We start from the raw sequence: 18,269 nt of genomic DNA on the forward strand, positions 1-18,269 counted from the left end.
TATAACAATTAAATAATTATAAAATAATTATTATTAAAATATAACTTATAAAAAATAATAAAAATATATTATATTTATATTTAAAAAATATATATAATTATATATATAAATATTAATAAAATTAATTTAATAATATATATATAATAAATATAATAATTATTATTAATTATATAAATATAATAAAAAAATATAATATAATATATAATAATTTTAATAATATATATTTTTAATATATAATAATTAAATATATAATAAAATTTAAATATTATATATAAAATAAAATAAAAATAATAATTAATATTAATAATTAAATAAAAATAATAAAATTTTTATTTTATATTAAAATATTTATAAAATAAACTATATAAATTTATTAAGTTAAAAATTTTTTTAATAAATAATATATATAATATTATGGTATATCATATAATATATTTTTTATTTACAAATATAATTTTTAAATATTTTATTAAAATATAATTATATAAATAATAATTTATATACAAATATATAAATATAATAAATTATTTATATAATAATATAATATATATTTATATATGATTAAATATTATATATATCATAAATATAAATATTAATATATTAATCATATAATATTAACTATATTTTTTACAAATAAATAATTATTTTTTATTATATTAATTTATAATATTTATATAAATTATTATATTATTTACATAATTTATAAATATTAATATTAATATTTTATATAATATTATTTAAAATATTTCATATTCTATTATATTATAATAATTATTATAAATATTAAATTTATATATATTATAAATTTAATATATATATATTTAATAATAATTATATAAAATATATATAAAATTAATAAATAAATAAAATATTATAATAATATTATAATATTAAATAAATTTATATATATATATAATTAAATTATATATATATTAAATATATTAATATAAATATTATTATATATATATTAATATATAAAATATAATATATATATATATTATATATAATATATATATATATAAAATATAATATATAAATATCTTATATATAATATATATATATTATATATATATATATATATATATATATATATCTGATATATATATATATATATATAAATATTATATAAAATATATATTATATTATATATATAATATATAATTATATATATTAATATAATATATATATCTAATATATTATTATAATACATATATAAATAATATATTATATATTATTTTATAAAATTATATAATATATATATATAATATATCAATTAAATATATATTATTATTATATATAATATAATAAATAAATATATTTAATAATATTTATAAATTATAATAATTAAATAAATATAATATATATTAAAATTAATTTTTAATATAAAATTATAAATAATAATATTATAATTATTTAATATATAATTATATTTTTATAAATATTATATATATATAAATTAATATATAAATAATAATATATAATAATATAATTTATATATTTAATATATTATTTATAAAATATAATTATAATTTTAAATTAATAAATAATAAATAAAAATAATATCATAAATATATTAAAAAAAATATATAAATTATTTCTTGCTTTAAATATTATAATTATATAAAAATAATATAATTTATATTAATTTATTTAATAATAAATTAAATATAATTAAAAATAATATAGATTTTATAAATTATTTATAAATATTATAAATATGATATAAAAATATATACAAAATAATTTAAAATTTATATAAAATATATATATATAAATTATTATTGAATATACTATTTATGTTTAATTTAATATATAAATAAATAATTATATATTTATATTAAATATTATATATATATAAATTAAAATTATATTATTTTATGTATTAATAATATATATTCTATAATATAAAAATATATATAAATATATAATTTTATAATTATATTTAATATATATAAATAATAAAAATTTTATTTAAATTATAATATATATAAAAACTAAAATACATATATATTTTTTTTTTATAATATTATATTTTATTTATTTTATATTATATTAATAACTATAATATTTATTAATTTTAACTTAAAAAAAAAAATTTATAATATATTATAATTTATATCAATATTTTTTATATAATTATATTTAATTTTTATAATTTTATATATAAAATATTATCATATAAATTAAAAAATTATTATATATATTATATATATAATTTAAATTATATATTATATAAAAATATAATATTATATAAATAATTATTAATATATATATATATAATATATATTATTATTATTTCCAAGTTATATATAAATTAATAAATAATATAATAATATAATATTTTCTATTTATAATAATATTTATTATATAAAATTATATTATTTATATATTATATATAATATAAAATAAAAATTAAATTTAATAAAATATATAATAAATATATATATATATATATAATATTAATTTAAATATTATTTATTATATTAAATATTTATTATTAATCTAATAAATTTTTAATATAATTAAATATATATATTATTATATAAACTATATTATTTTATAATATATTTTATTAAATAATATTATTAATATATATTATTAAATTATAAATTATATTAAATATTAAATAATAAATATAATAATATAATAATTATTATAAATAAAATATAAAATAATAAATTTAAAAATATATTTATAAAATAAATTATTATATATAATAATTTAAAATAAATTAAAATTAATATATATTTATATATAGTAAATATATATTTTATATTCTATTAAATAATAAAATATATAATAAAATATAAAATTATAATTAATAATATATATATAATAAAATATAAAAATTATTTAAAATATTATAAATATATAAAAATAATAATTATTTATTATATTATATAAATTATATATATTATATTATTAATATATTATAATAATAATTATATTAAAAATATTATTTTAAATATTTTTATTATAAAATAATATTATAAACCATTATATTAAAATATATAATATTTTTATATATTATCTTATTATATATATATAAATAATATATTATATAACTATTTTAATAATTTATATATATATATAATTATTATTAATTTATAATTATTATATATAATTATATAATATATTTATAAATAATTTATAATTAATAATATTTTAATATATTATATAAATATTTATTATTATAATTCATATATATTTATATATATTTTATTTATAATATATAAAAATATTAAAATTATTTATTTATATATATAATTTCTTTTTATTATATATATATTTAATATATTTAAAAATTAATAAATATATTTATATATATATATATATTATTTATATATTATATATATAAATTAAATATAAATTATTATAATATTATATATAATTATATATATATAATTAAATTTATATTTTTATATTATATAATAAAAATTTTAATATTATACATAAATTATATAAATATATTATAATATTATTATCTTATATTATAACTTTTTTTTTTATAAATAATATGATTAATATTAAAATAGGCCTTTCTATTATAATATTATATAATATTATATAATTATAAAAATAATATATATTTAATTATTATATAATAAAATAATATAAATATAAATATATTATCTATTATAAATATATAAAAATATAATATTTATATATAATATATAATATATTACTTATAATTTTTAAATATAAAATAATAATATATATCATATTTATATATCTTTAATATACAATTTATTTAAAATTATTATATATTATATACATTTAAAAAACTATTTTATTTTAAAAATAAAATATATAATAAAATTATTATATATTATATTTTCTTTCTTCTAATATATATTTATTATTATATCAATATAATTATTCACATATTTACAAATTCTCTATGTTATCTATTATATCAAGCTTTATGGAAATCTATATACTACCCCACAAACATTATATATACTCTATATTAATCCCATTTATTTAATTAAATATCTTGCCTCCATACTTATCACCTATTACTTATTTATCTCCCCATATAATATATATACCAATTTATTTTGAGCCATGACCCTGTACCTACATCTGTTCATTTCTCCCTTGTGTTTCCATTTATTCCCCTTCTCTCTACATCCTCCCTGTCTTTATCTCCTCTCTCCTCTTCCCTTTTCTAAGACCCCTTTTCTCTCTAACCTCTTAGTTTATCCATCTGCCCAAACCTACATCCATCCATAGCCAGCCTTTTCCCGCCACGCATCTCCATTCAACAAAGGCATCTGTCCCATCCCTCCACATGGTGACCCACTTAGTTTATCTTGAGTTGTCTATTGTTTTGCTCAAGATTTCAGCCTCTGCAGTTCCCTGTGTCTCCAAGAAACAGAGTTAGCTAACTGTTTAACTTAGGCAGTTCAGAGTCAGGATGTATTTTTCTGGACCATGGTGTGGTCTAGATCCTGATACACTGAGTATGTTGGGAATTTTAGGCATCCTGGCAAAACATTTTTAATTTAGGAAAGCAAAAAGGAAACCATTGCACTATTTACACAAGTTATTGAATTAAAAAGGAAACATATTGATAGGTAACATTGTTTATTTTAGATGAGCTAATTTGTATATGTGTTAATTTTAAAAAGAGTTCCATAGTTTAAAGAGGAAAATAACCTTGGAGATATTAAAGAAAGGCACAATAGTGCCACCTAGCAGCAGTAGTGCTTCAAGCCTAATAGTGTAGAAATACACATAAGCAAATATTGAAACATGCTTTACCATTACAAAATATCTAAATACTAGACTATGAAACAGTTCCAGATGATCCAGAAAAATCAAATCGACTGAACTCAAATTTAACTCTTCTCCCGGGGCTTCAATCCTGAAATGAAAATATATTCTTGAGACGATTATAAACTTCTCTCATTCCACGAACTGTGTTTACACACTGATTAAAGTTAGACATGAAAGCCTCGAGGTATACTTTAAAAAAATCTTGAATATTCTTCTGATACCAATCTACAAGATGAATAGAAAGGAACACAAAAGTTGATATGCAGACCAGCATCTACTAACAGACTTTTGTTTCTATTTCGCTGGTTTATCAGTAGATAAAAGATAGATGAACTTTCTATGTTTAGTTGTAAATATTGTTTCTCTGCTGTGGAAAGCGATATCATTGCAAAACACCTTAGTTGCTCATCTGCATTCTTCACATGTGATAAAGCCACAACATCATCATAAATCAAAGGAGCAATAGCTTGAATGGATCACAATAAACTGCAAACTCCAGACAAACTGCGTTGACTCTCTTCTCAACCACTTCTATGTTTTCTAAAGATTTAATAGCACATGCAAAAGACTGAACACTGCTTAAAGATGGCAGGAAATGTTCAAAGTATTTCAGAAATCCTATACAGACTTTCGTTTAAGAAAGAACTGCTGATGCTGGAAAAATCGAAGGTAGATAAAAATGCTGGAGAAACTCAGCGGGTGAGGCAGCATCTACGGAGCGAAGGAATAGGTGACGTTTCGGGTCGAGACCTTTCTTCAGACTCAAGAACAGTCTTGACCCGAAACATCATCTATTCCTTCACTTCTATACAGACTTTCAGTCCTTTATGAAATTAGAAAATGCTGGAAAAAAACTCAGCAGGTCAGGCAGCATCTGTTGTGAGTGAGAAATTGAGTTGTTTCATGTTGATGACCTTTCAGCATTGAGCTCTGATGAATTTCAGGTTTCCAGCATTTTTCTTTCTTTTGGTTTTCAACTCCATCAATATGAAAGGAGTAGACAACATTCCAGCTGCAGCACCAAGACCAGCACCCCAGAACTACATTGTCTCAAGCCAAGTTGTTCCAGTGCATTTTATAACACTCGCATCAACTCAATAATGTTGAAAATTATCAGCTAGTGTGGTCCTGACCTCCCATCTACCTTATTGGAAACATTTCAATTATCTTTAATCAGACTTTATCTTGCACTAAATCTTGTATCCTTTATCTGTACAAAGTGGATGACTTGATTGTAATCATGTATAGTCTTTTATTTGACTGGATAGCATACAAACCAGAGCTTTTTAATTGTACTTCAGTAGACATGACAATAAACTAAACTAAACTAAAACTAAACTTCACTCCATAGCTCATCACTTAACTAGCGCAAACACTGTGTAAAGAGTTGAATTATAGAGTTGAGATGCAACATTTGACCCAGGGTGCCAAGCATGGTAACGTCGATGGAAATCAGTGGGAAAACATTCCAACAAGTGCAGTCCTACCATGCATTAATGAAGATGGCTGTGGTTGCTACAGGTCAATTACCCCAGCTTCAGGACAGGGTGGTGTCCTAGACCCAGACATCTTCAGTTGCTGATCTCTGCGATCTCCCAGTAGCCGTACACTTTACTTCCCCTTCTCATTCCCATACTGACCTTTCTGTCCTGGGCCTCCTCCATTGTCAGTGAGGCCAAACGCAAATTGGAGGATGAAATGCATAATCTCTTCAATGCACCTTCACCCAACCTGTTCGTCTGGGGAAGGGGTGCTCGAAGATTAAAATGTTATCCATTGCATAAAATACACAATCTATCTAGGAGTAGTAATGCCTGGTCTCCTTACGATTTTGAACCACTTGTATCTCAAAACATTGAAGAGATACCAGAAAATACAATTGGAAAGATACAGGAGAGCCTCCATAAAATTCCCAAACCCACTGTCAGAGTAAGCAAGTGAAACCCAATGTCACATCCCAGATTATACTTCCAGCATTGAGGTGCTACTTACAATAATTTGGTCATACTGGGTGAGCCACATTATTTAATTGTCTAACATAAAACTCACAAAATAAATACTATGTAAGGGGAAGGGATTACCGGAGACCGAGAAAAATTTTCATTTGTTCTCAATATACCCTTGAAAAAATCGTCAACAGTCCTTGATCCATGGCTCCTCCAGGTGGAGGAGTATTTGGGATGTTTTCGAGGTGTTTGTGTGTTTTTCATGTGTTAAGTAAATGGGGAACTTGCAATAATCTCCTAAATATCCCATCTGTTGCAAAAGTTATATGTTTCTTCTTAGCCTCATCAGTCACCACAGAACTGGAATGGAAGCAAACCATAGTTAATCCTGAGAGACGGCATTACAATTATTTTCTTTGCCTTGAAGTTTATGCCACCATGTTTTGATTCATTCACCAGCAGGTGGAATATAGTTAGTAAAGAGAACAAAGCAGAATTGCATTAAAAATATCACCTTATGTGCCAAACAATGTCTGGTGTGTGAGGGCGATGTACAAATGCTTGGTTGAACTTCCAGAGTAGCGCTAATTGATACAGAAAGGCTCAGAATTGCATTCTGCTCCAGGATTAAATCATTTATTTGTCTAGTTCGTACGTTCTAGGCTCAGAATAAGGCTATTTGGCCCATCAAGTCTACTCCGCCATTCAATCATGGCCGATCTATCTTTCTTTCTCAATCCCATTCTCCTGGTGCACCCCATAACCCTGCCAACCTTAAGCCCCTGTCTCACTTAGGAAACCTAAACGGACACCTCTGGTGACCTTGCCCACGACCTAAGGTTTCCATGAGGTCGCCGGAGGTTTTGGTCACTCTCCCTAATGGTCGAAAGTGGTTTCCGTGTGGTCGAGGCTTCTTCTAGGTTGCTTCAATTGTTTTAACATAGGTTGCCGTTTGGTCAAAGCCAATGGAGTGGGGGTCGCTATTTACTTACAGGCAGTCGAAGGCCATCTCCTTCGATGACGGCCATTTTGATTGGCTCATTGCAGTTTCACGACCTAGAAGACCCACCGGTAGGTAAAATGTCTGCTAAACTTTATTAAACTTCTTAAAGCTGTCTCCACTCCATCTCCACTCCTTCTCCCCCCCCCCCCCCCCCCCCTCTCCCCCCTCTCTCTCCCCCTCTCTGCTTCTCTCTCCTTCTCCCCCCACCCTCTCTAAAGGACTTACCGTGCTCTGGCAGCCGTGTACCTTCCTCTTCATCGCGCAGAAGTGCTCCTCCGCTCTCCATGGCCCCCACCTACGCGATGTGTGTGTGTGTGTGTGTGTGTGTGTGTGTGTGTGTGTGTGTGTATGTGTGTGTGTGTGTGTGTGTGTATGTGTGTGTGTGTGTGTGTGTGTGTGTGTGTGTGTGTGTGTGTGTGTGTGTGTGTGTGTGTGTGTGTGTGTGCGCGATCTGTAGCTGCAGCTCACGCTTCCGTCAATCCAGCTCGAAGCTTTCCAGGCGAGTGTCCAAAACCTCCGGCAACCTCATGGAAACCTTGGGTCGTGGACAGGGTCACCAGAGGTTTCCGTTCAGGTTTCCTAAGTGGGACAGGGGCTTTACTATTCAAAAATCTGTCAATCTCTGCCTTAAAACCATCCATTGACTTGGCCTCCACAGCCGTCCGTGGCAATGAATTCCACAGTATCCCGTCGAGCCGCGCGCAGCGGGAGTAATCCGTTGAACTGTGGCCAAACCACTCACCAGAATATTCATATTTAATTGTGGGAGATTAGGTGTCAGCAGTCTCCCCCCGCACAACCAATTCTCCAACTACATGATGGAGCTTAACCTACTGCAGCTCTTCCTCCACATAATCAAATAGAACAAATACCATCCATCATAAACCTCTATGTAGATTATACTCTAGCAGAACAGATATAAAAAAACATTTTTTAAACCAATTTTTTTGTAGATCTATCTAATATATAAAAGTGTGTGCCTGTCGCCTGCCGTCCGTCCGGCTGCTTTTCTGCCTTTTGATTCGTTCCCAGCGTGTGATGTCACAATGCCCAATGCTTGCAGATGTCCAATCACAATGCCCAATGCTCGCAGATGTCCAATCGGAATGGATCCATTTACATGGACGGCTGCCGGCTGCATTTCTTCCTTTGATTCACTGCAACTCCGAAACCAGACGCAGAATCGCCGACATCTTTTCCATTTCGGTAGAGATTTCACTTTTCTTTCTAAGTATCCACTCCTCATTACATTTCGTCGTGTTTAAGTACACATTTTTAATCAAATCCCCCCCCCCCCCCCCTAATATTTCAAAAATAAACTGGCTTCTCACCCATAGAATCAGCCCCAGCCCCTGGTGAACGTTCCATCGTGTGATGTCACAATGCCCGATGCTCAAAGACATTGTTGCCATAGAGGGAGTACAGAGAAGGTTCACCAGACTGATTCCTGGGATGTCAGGACTTTCATATGAATAAAGACTGGATAGACTCAGCTTGTACTCGCTAGATTTTAGAAGATTGAGGGGGTATCTTATAGACTTACAAAATTCTTAAGGGTTTGGACAGGCTAGATGCAGGAAGATTGTTCCAGATGTTGGGGAAGTCCAGAACAAGGGGTCACAGTTTAAGGATAAGGGGGAAATCTTCTAGGACCGAGATGAGAAAAACATTTTACACACAGAGAGTGGTGAATCTCTGGAATTCACTGCCACAGAAGGTAGTTGAGGCCTGTTCATTGGCTATATTTAAGAGGTAGTTAGATCTGGCCCTTGTGGCTAAAGGGATCAGGGGGTGTGGAGAGAAGGCAGGTACAGGATACCGAGTTGGATGATCAGCCATGATCATATTGACTGGAGGTGCAGGCTCGAAGGGCCGAATGGCCTACTCCTGCACCTGATTCCTATGTTTCTAAGTTTCCCTCATCTCACCCCTCTCCCTCTGTACCCATCCCTGTCTCCCCCACCCCCCTTCACTCTACCCTATCCCCCTTCCCTCTCCCTTCGCGCCCCCTTCCCCTTCCCCTCTGTCCCTCTTCCACCACTCCCCCCCCCCCCTCCCTCCCCACTCTTCCACTTCTCTCCCTCACCCCACCCTTTTCCCTCCCCCACCCCCTCTCTCCCCTCCCCCCCTCCCCTCCCCTCTCCACCCCCACCTTCCCCTACCCCTCTGACCCTCCCCACTCTTCCACCTCTCCTCCCTCTACCCCTCCCTACTCTTTACCCCCTCTTCTCCCACCTCTCTCCCCCTCCCTCCACACTCTTCCCGCTCGCTCCCTCCACACACTTACCCCTCCCTCCTCTCCGTCCCCATCCCTCCCCCCCCACATCTCTGTCCCCTCCCCATCCCGCTCCTCCACCACTTCACTTCTCTCCCCTTTCCCCTCCACTCTCCCTCTCCACCCACCCCTCTCCCCCTTCCCTCCCTCCCCCCCCCCCCCCCCCCTCACCCACATCTCTCTCCCCATCCCCCTCTCTCACCCCCTACCCCGCTCTCCTATTCCTTCCAAATATGTCTCGTTTCCTCCTCCTCCTCTCCCCTCTTCTCCCCTCCCCCCACCCCACCTGTGTGTTTGGGGGGTGGTTAATGTGAGTGTGATGCCACAGCGCCCCACCCCGCAAACGCCATTAGGGAAACAGACCCAACGGGTCTGCACTTGGTCTAGTGTCAAATAAATATGTAAAACAGATATGTCTGCAAAAAAAACAAACTGCTTTCGGATCCCAGTGGGCCAGGCAGCATCCATGGAATGATATGAACAGAGAACACTCTGGGACCCTTCTACAGACTCATGTCGGACAGCAAGTTCCTACAGCGGTTTTTATTTGCTAAAGATTCTAGTAACTACGGTCTGTGCCTCCAGACAGATAAGTATGATTACTATTGTTGAGTGGTTGTTAATTCAGCATTGGTAGACCTTTCATTCTGATGCATTGTAACTGCATCGGAACCCTAATGAGATAATACGATCTACTTGCGTCAAGGTTTGTAACTGACCAAACAAAGCTATTTGATCAATATGACTGCTAGGCTGTAATTTCAAAGCAAATTTAATCCTATATTCAAATTAAATTTCAACTGTTCTAGCTAGTATTTTTGATTCTGACCAGCAGAGGGCAGTCACACCCAACTGTGGCTAACAAAAACGTGTCTGATAACATTAAAAGTTTGCAACAGTAAATAGAAATGCCTCCTTTTCCTGGAAAGCCACCCCACGACATTGATGGTATTGTGTGTTATTTCCAATTATTAGGAAACAATCCTCTTCAGAATTTAAAAATAAATCCCTTCTCTATTCATTCTTACTTTATCCCTAAACCCTCAATTCTATCGGCTTCCCCCTTCAAACTAGCTCAACTAAGCTTGAATATTATTGAGAATGTGCACGGTGCTGTGTTTCAAGATGCAACTATCACACGGTAGTTGGTGGTGGAGATGTTACTGTAATAATAATTAGAGGCAGCACCTCACATTGAAGCTTTGCCCATGATGATCAGTTAGAAAACATGGCAGAATGTTATTGTTTATTGAGGGGGCATTTGAGAAAAGAACTAGGGAAATTACATTTCAGTTATATGGAACATTGACCAGAGATCTGGAGTACTGTGGACAGTATTGGTCTTGTAATTTAATGAAGATTATTAAGTCGAAGCAAACAGTTCTGAGAAAGTTAATCAAATTAGCTCTTGGAATGAACAGTTGTTGTTTGAGGAATGACTGCACAGCTAGAATTGTATGCTGGAATTTAGAAGAGTGAGAGAGGATTAACTGAAACATACACAATCTGGATGAAGGACATGGATGACAGTGTTTTCTTTTATGGGATAATCTAGAACCATAGGTCACTTAATCATAGGCCATTTATAAATTGATGAGGTGATTTTTTTGTTCCTAGGAGGGCTGAGTTTTTCTTTTTCAAGAGGCAGATGAAGTAGTACTTTTGAATACATTTAAGGTGGAGGTAGGTGGATAATTGATAAGCAAGGGTTACCACAAGTAAACAGGAACATCAAGTTACTGTTACAGTCAGGTCAGCCAAAAATCTTATTAAATGGCAGAGCAGACTAGAAGGGCTTTCTGAAAATCAAAATATACGACATACACAGTTATCACCTTACCCATTTGGAAGTAACAATCACAAAGTACTCGTAAACCCTGTCAGTCTAATAAAAATCTAAAACAACTACTGCAGCCTACCATGCAGAATCGTATCAAAGGCCTTTCTGAACTCCTTATAGCACTCATTAACCTTTTTGGTAACTTCTTCAAAAAAATTAATCAGACATGATCTTCTAGATACAAAACCATGCTATCCCTCATCAATCCTTGTCTTCCCAAATGCATGCATATCTTACGTATCAATCAGAATCCTCTCCAGTAGCGTTCCTACCATAAATGTTAACCTTACTGGTCTACAGTCCCAAGGTGGCCTTAAAGGCATAACAGTGGACACCCTCCAGTCTTCCAGCACCTCTTCTCAATTATCTATCTATCTATCTATCTATCTATCTATCTATCCATCTATATTACTAAAACACTTTTCTTGACCGGTTTTGGCCTTCTGTGCTGCGGTTTCCGAGAGTACGCCGCTACCTACGGCCGTCATTTTTGGCCACCTCGCTCAGAGCCCCCCTCCGCCGCGTGTGTGCCGAGACGCCAGCCCAATAATCCATTTGGCGCACAATTTGCATACTAGCCCTCTGGAAACCAGTCCCTTCAGCCCACAGCACCCATACTAGCGCTCCAGATAGTCTTCCCCCCCCCCCCCGCAACTACCCACCAATATTAGAATTGGTGGAGAGGTGGGATATTGCGTTGGATGACCAGTCCTCCTGTGTGATGCTGGGACCCAATGGGTCCCACTTAGTCTAGTATTTCATATATCTCAGTCAGAATTCCTGCAATTCATCTTCTAGTTTTTTGTATATATCTGATCAGACTTGGGATAGTTGTTTACCTTTATACATCTTAGGAAGTCCAGATGCTCCTCGACTGCAATACGGACAGTCCTCAAATAATTCTTACAGCAATTCGGCAATTTCTGTATTGTCATATGCATTATGGAAATCCTGACATTTCCATTGATCCTGACATGAGCATTGATGATGAATGTTAACAGGTTTCAACATTGCTAAGTCAATCACACCCTTGACCTTATCCCACAATTTTGTCATATTTATATATGTATTTCTTGTAAAATAAACATCTATTTCAGACTTGATCTGTTTAATGAACATCCTCATATTTTTGGAATAGCTCATGTCACACTTCCACTGCCTTGGTACATAACAATTACCTTCAGGTAATGCAGGTTCGCACTTACAGAATTTACAAGTTATTTCTCAAAAATGTGAGATATAGAAGAAAATTCACTCATGCAGAATTTGTGAAAGAAAAGTAAATAAACACAATTGATTTTCAACTCGCTTTCCTTGATGCAAGCACAGGTGACATGGCTTTGCATTATGGCAGATGCCATACAGATCATTTTCTAGGAATTCAACCTCCTCAATGCAGAGGTTAACTGCAGCCCAGATCTAATTGTCACTCAGTGGAGAAAAATATAAATTGTTACAAATTAATAAGCAAGGACTTGAGCATTGCTACTTCTTTGTCTATCTGATGAAGAGTGAAATAGAATAGGAAATAAGGGTGACCAGCAAGAAAGGAGAAGCAAAGGGCTAACTTAATTAGAGGTCCTTCTCTTGACAAAATGCTTGGAATGTGTTTTGAGAAAACAAACCACTTAATTTGTTGCAGAGGCATTATTCTAATGGGCTTGTCCCACTTAGGCGACTTTTTAGGCAACTGCGGGAGACTATGCAGTCGCCACATGGTCGCCACTTGTTCACGGGTGGTTGCCGGGGAGTTGCCTTCCGGGTAGTGAGGAGTTGAAAAATCTGTGGCGACTAGAATGAAGCCACCGTGGAAAATTAGGGAGAATTCCCGTGCCGTAGGTTGGTCACCAGGAGGTCCCAGCGGGTTGCCAGGAGGTCGTAGGTTGTAGCCGGTGCTGACCGGTGAATTTCATTGGCTCATTGGGAAAAAAAATGTAAGCAATAGTTTTCAGAACCAAGGATAAATGTCCTCCAAGTTTCACAGCCGTGTATGGCTGGCTTCTTAAAAGTTGTCTCCACTTCTTCTCCCCCCCCCCCACCTCTTTTAAACGACTTACCGTACACTGTGCTTTAGCCGTCTTAATTACAGCGCCAACCTTCCTGTTCATCGCGGTGTGTGTCTATATCACCTTAGATTTGCACCGTGTGAATTTCACTCAGACAGCGCTCCCCCGCTTGCCCTGTCTCCCGCCTGCATAACGGGCTGAAGAAGGAAGCGATGTGTGTGTGCATGTGCGTGTGCGTGTTCCACTCTGACAGTCGCTGTTCCAGTTGCCGGTTTTTCAGGCGACTGTCGCAACTTGACAGTCTCCTGAAAAATCGCATAAGTGGAACAGGCCCATAACACAGCTGCAGGATTATAACTGCTGGACTAAAGACCAACTAATCCACTCTGTTAATTCTATTAACCTACCTGTAGCTCCAAAACTGTAGCATCAACAGAAGCAATGCCACAAGAATATCAATGCTGAAGCTCTCAAAGACACCACAGAGATACAGAAACATAGAAAATAGGTGCAGGAGGAGGCCATTCGGCCCTTCGATCCAGCACCACCATTCATTGTGATCATGGCTGATCGTCCCCTATCAATAACCCGTGCCTGCCTTCTCCCCATATCCCTTGACTCCACTAGCCCATAGAGCTCTATCTAACTCTCTCTTAAATCCATCCAGTGACTTGGCCTCCACTGCCCACTGTGGCAGGGAATTCCATCAATTCACAACTCTCTGGGTGAAAACGTTTTTTCTCACCTCAGTCTTAAATGACCTCCCTTTATTCTAAGACTGTGGCCCCTGGTTCTGGACTCGCCCAACATTGGGAACATTTTTCCTGCATCTAGCTTGTCCAGTCCTTTTATAATTTTATATGTTTCTATAAGATTCCCCCTCATCCTTCTAAACTTCAGTGAATACAAGCCTAGTCTTTCAATCTTTCCTCATATGACAGTCCCGCCATTCCAGGGATCAATCTCGTGAACCTTCGCTGCACTGCCACAATCACAAGGATGCCCTTCCTCAAATTAGGAGACCAAAACTGTACACAATACTCTAGATGTGGTCTCACCAGAGCCCTATACACCTGCAGAAGAACCTCTTTACTCCTATAATGAAATCCTCGTTATGAAGACCAACATTCCATTAGCTTTCTTCACTGCCTGCTGTACCTGTAAGCCAACTTTCAGTGACCGGTGTACAAGGACGTCCAGGTCTCGCTCCACCTCCCCCCTACCTAACCTAACCCCATTGAGATAATAATCTGCCCCCTTGTTTTTGTCGCCAAAGTGGATAACCTCACATTTATCTATATTATACTGCATCTGCCACACATCTGCCCACTCACTCAACCTGTCCAGGTCACCCTGCAACCTCCTAACATCATCTTCACAGTTCACACTGCCACCCAGCTTTTTGTCATCCGCAAACTTGCTAGTGTTGCTCCTAATTCCCTCTTCCAAATCATTAATATATATGGTAAACAGTTGCGGCCCCAACACCGAGCCTCCACTCCCCACTGCCTGGCAGGAGTTAGTAATGACTGTGAACTCAAAAAAGAGAGCATCCATGATTAACAGTGTCAATAGCTGCTGAAAGGAACACTTCCAAGACCTCCTCAACAGCAATTTTGTCCTGAAGTGTGTACCTGTGCCCCCATTCCACGTCAGCTTATTTTGACCAGTCTCACCACCAGCCTGACTGACAAGCTTGAGGAGAAAACATCCCAATTCAAAAATTGTGTGGGGTGTGTGGGGCGGAGGGGTGTGTGGGCAGGGCGGCTTTTGGAGGGGGAGGGTTGTGTGGGGTGTGTGTGCTGGGAGGGGGGTGAATGGGCGGGAGGGGGGGGGTTGTGGGAAGAGAGGGGTGTGTGGGGCGGGGGGGAAGTGAGCTCAGAGAAAAGACGGGGAAGAGCCATGAGGGAGAGGGGGGCATCACAGGGGGGGGGGGGGGAAAGAGTCAGTTAGGGGGGGCCAGAAGGGTAGTGCTGGAATTGGCGGTGCGATAGGGACTCACAGCGAGCGCTGTTCGTTCTCCTTCGCCAAAATCAGAATCTCCGCTTTCCGTTTTGCGACATCTCCAACCCCGGGCTGGGCTGGGTCTCCCTGACGCTGGCCTGCTGCTTGGGGCTGGGCTGCTGCTTGGGGCTGGGCTGCTGCTTGGGGCTGGACCTGGTCCCTCCAAAAGTCCGGTTGGAAACCTCCGCCGGCCACTCTCAGCTCCAGTAAAGGCGCGATGGCGCAGGAAGGGGCGGACCGTCCCGGGGAGTAACAGGGGAAGAGACTAATCCGCGCAGCGCTGACTGGTAGGAGAAGCGATCAATCTGCTCTCACGCGGTTTTTAAGATTTTTAAACCTCGCTAAATTTTACGACATTCAACTGATTGGAACGATACTTGGTGCACTTGCAGCCCAGGAGAACGGTGAGTGAACTGGCGAACAAATTGTAGCGCTATTGCGGACCGTTTTTGCGCAAATAGAAAGACTGCCAAACCGGAAGATAACAAGATCAGAGTTTTAGTTTTATACTAGACTAAGTGGGACCCATTGGGTCCCAGCATCACACAGGAGGGCTAGTCATCCAACGCAATATTCCACCTCTCCACCAATTCTAATATTGGTGGCCAGTTGGGACGGGGGGCTTTCTGGAGCGCTAGTATGGGTGTTGTGGGCTGAAGGGACTGGTTTCCAGAGGGCTAGTATGCAAATTGTGCGCCAAATGGATTCTTGGGCTGGCGTCTCAGTCAATCAAGCCTGTTGTGCTGGCAACTCACTCACTCACGGCTGGTGGGCTGGTAGTTGACTCACGGCTAATCCTTGAAATTCTATTTCAAGCAGGGTACAAGGCCACCAAATTCAAGTGCAGTTTCTTACCACTTCTAGCAGGGTGCAAGGCCACCAAATTCAAGTGCAGTTTCATACTATTTGAAGTAGGGTGCAAAGCCACTAAAGACAGCGAGTCGTGACTTCTCCCTCCTCCATCTTGCAGAGACTGAGCCACACACACATTTCCGGGTTTTATAACCCCTCCCACCCCCTCCCCCCCAACCGGAAAAGGTGTGGCTTTCATGAAGTGATTGACAGGAGAGAGATTCTCAACATTTTATTTTGAAACTAATAAAACATTTATTTTTCATTGATGGGAAGAATTCTCTGCATCTGCTCAGCGGAGGGGGACTGAGTAAGGTGGCCAAAAATCACAGCCGTAAGCGTTTTATGAAAAATCAATATACAGTGCAAACAGGAAGGAAGTGCATTTACAGTAGTGCCTTTTAACTTCAAGCCAAAGCACCCAAACCAGCATTTGCAGCAAGTAGTGCATTTCAATTTCATGCCACCATTTGCAGTAAGTGGTGCCTTTCAACTTCAAGCCAATGCACCCACGCCACCATTTGCAGTAAGTAGTGGCTTTCAACTTCAAACCACACCCAAGCCACACCCAGGCCACCATTTGCAGTAAGTAGTGCCTTTCAACTTCAAGCCAATGCACCCAAGCCAACGTTTGCAGTATGTAGTGCCTTTCTACTTCAAGCCAAAGCTCCCAAGCCACCATTTGCAGTAAGTAGTGCCTTTCAACTTCTAGCCACAATTTGCATAGTGCCTTTTAACTTCAAGCCAATGCACCCACGCCCCCCATTTGCAGTAAGTAATGCATTTTAACTTCAAGCCACACCCAAGCCACCATTTACTGTAAGAAGTGCCTTTCAACTTCAAGCCACACCCAAGTAGTGCCTTTCAACTTCGTCAAAGCTCCCAAGCCACCATTTGCAGTAAGTAGTGCCTTTCAACTTTGTCAAAGCTCCCAAGCCACCATTTGCAGTAAGTAGTGCCTTTCAACTTCATGCCACCATTTGCAGTAAGTAATGCCTTTCAACTTCAAGCCATTGCACCCAAGCCATCATTTGCAGTAAGTATTGCCTTTCAACTGCAAGCCATTGCACCCAAGCCATCATTTGCAGTAAGTATTGCCTTTCAACTGCAAGCCAAAGCACCCAAGCCACCATTTGCAGTAAGTAGTGCCTTTCAACTTCAAGCCACCATTTGCAGTAAGTAGTGCCTTTCAACTTCAAGCCACAATTTGCAGTAAGTAGTGCCTTTCAACTTCAAGCCAATGCACCCACGCCCCCCATTTGCAGTAAGTGGTGTCTTTCAACTTCAAGCCACACCCAAGCCACCATTTGCAGTAAGTAGTGCCTTTCAACTTCAATCCAAAGCAACCAATCCACCATTTGCAGTAAGTAGTGCCTTTCAGCTTCAAGCCAAAGCAACCAAGCCACCATTTGCAGTAAGTAGTGCCTTTCAATTTCAAGCCACACCCAAGCCACCATTTGCAGTAAGTAGTGCCTTGGGGGGGAGAGGGGCGCTTTCTGGAGCGCTGGTATGAACCATTTTAGAACCAATAGTCATTTTTTTGCAAGCTTTAGAACCAATA

The sequence above is a fragment of the Leucoraja erinacea genome, chromosome 3 (assembly GCF_028641065.1).
Source record: "Leucoraja erinacea ecotype New England chromosome 3, Leri_hhj_1, whole genome shotgun sequence".
In the NCBI taxonomy this organism is placed as follows: domain Eukaryota; kingdom Metazoa; phylum Chordata; class Chondrichthyes; order Rajiformes; family Rajidae; genus Leucoraja; species Leucoraja erinaceus.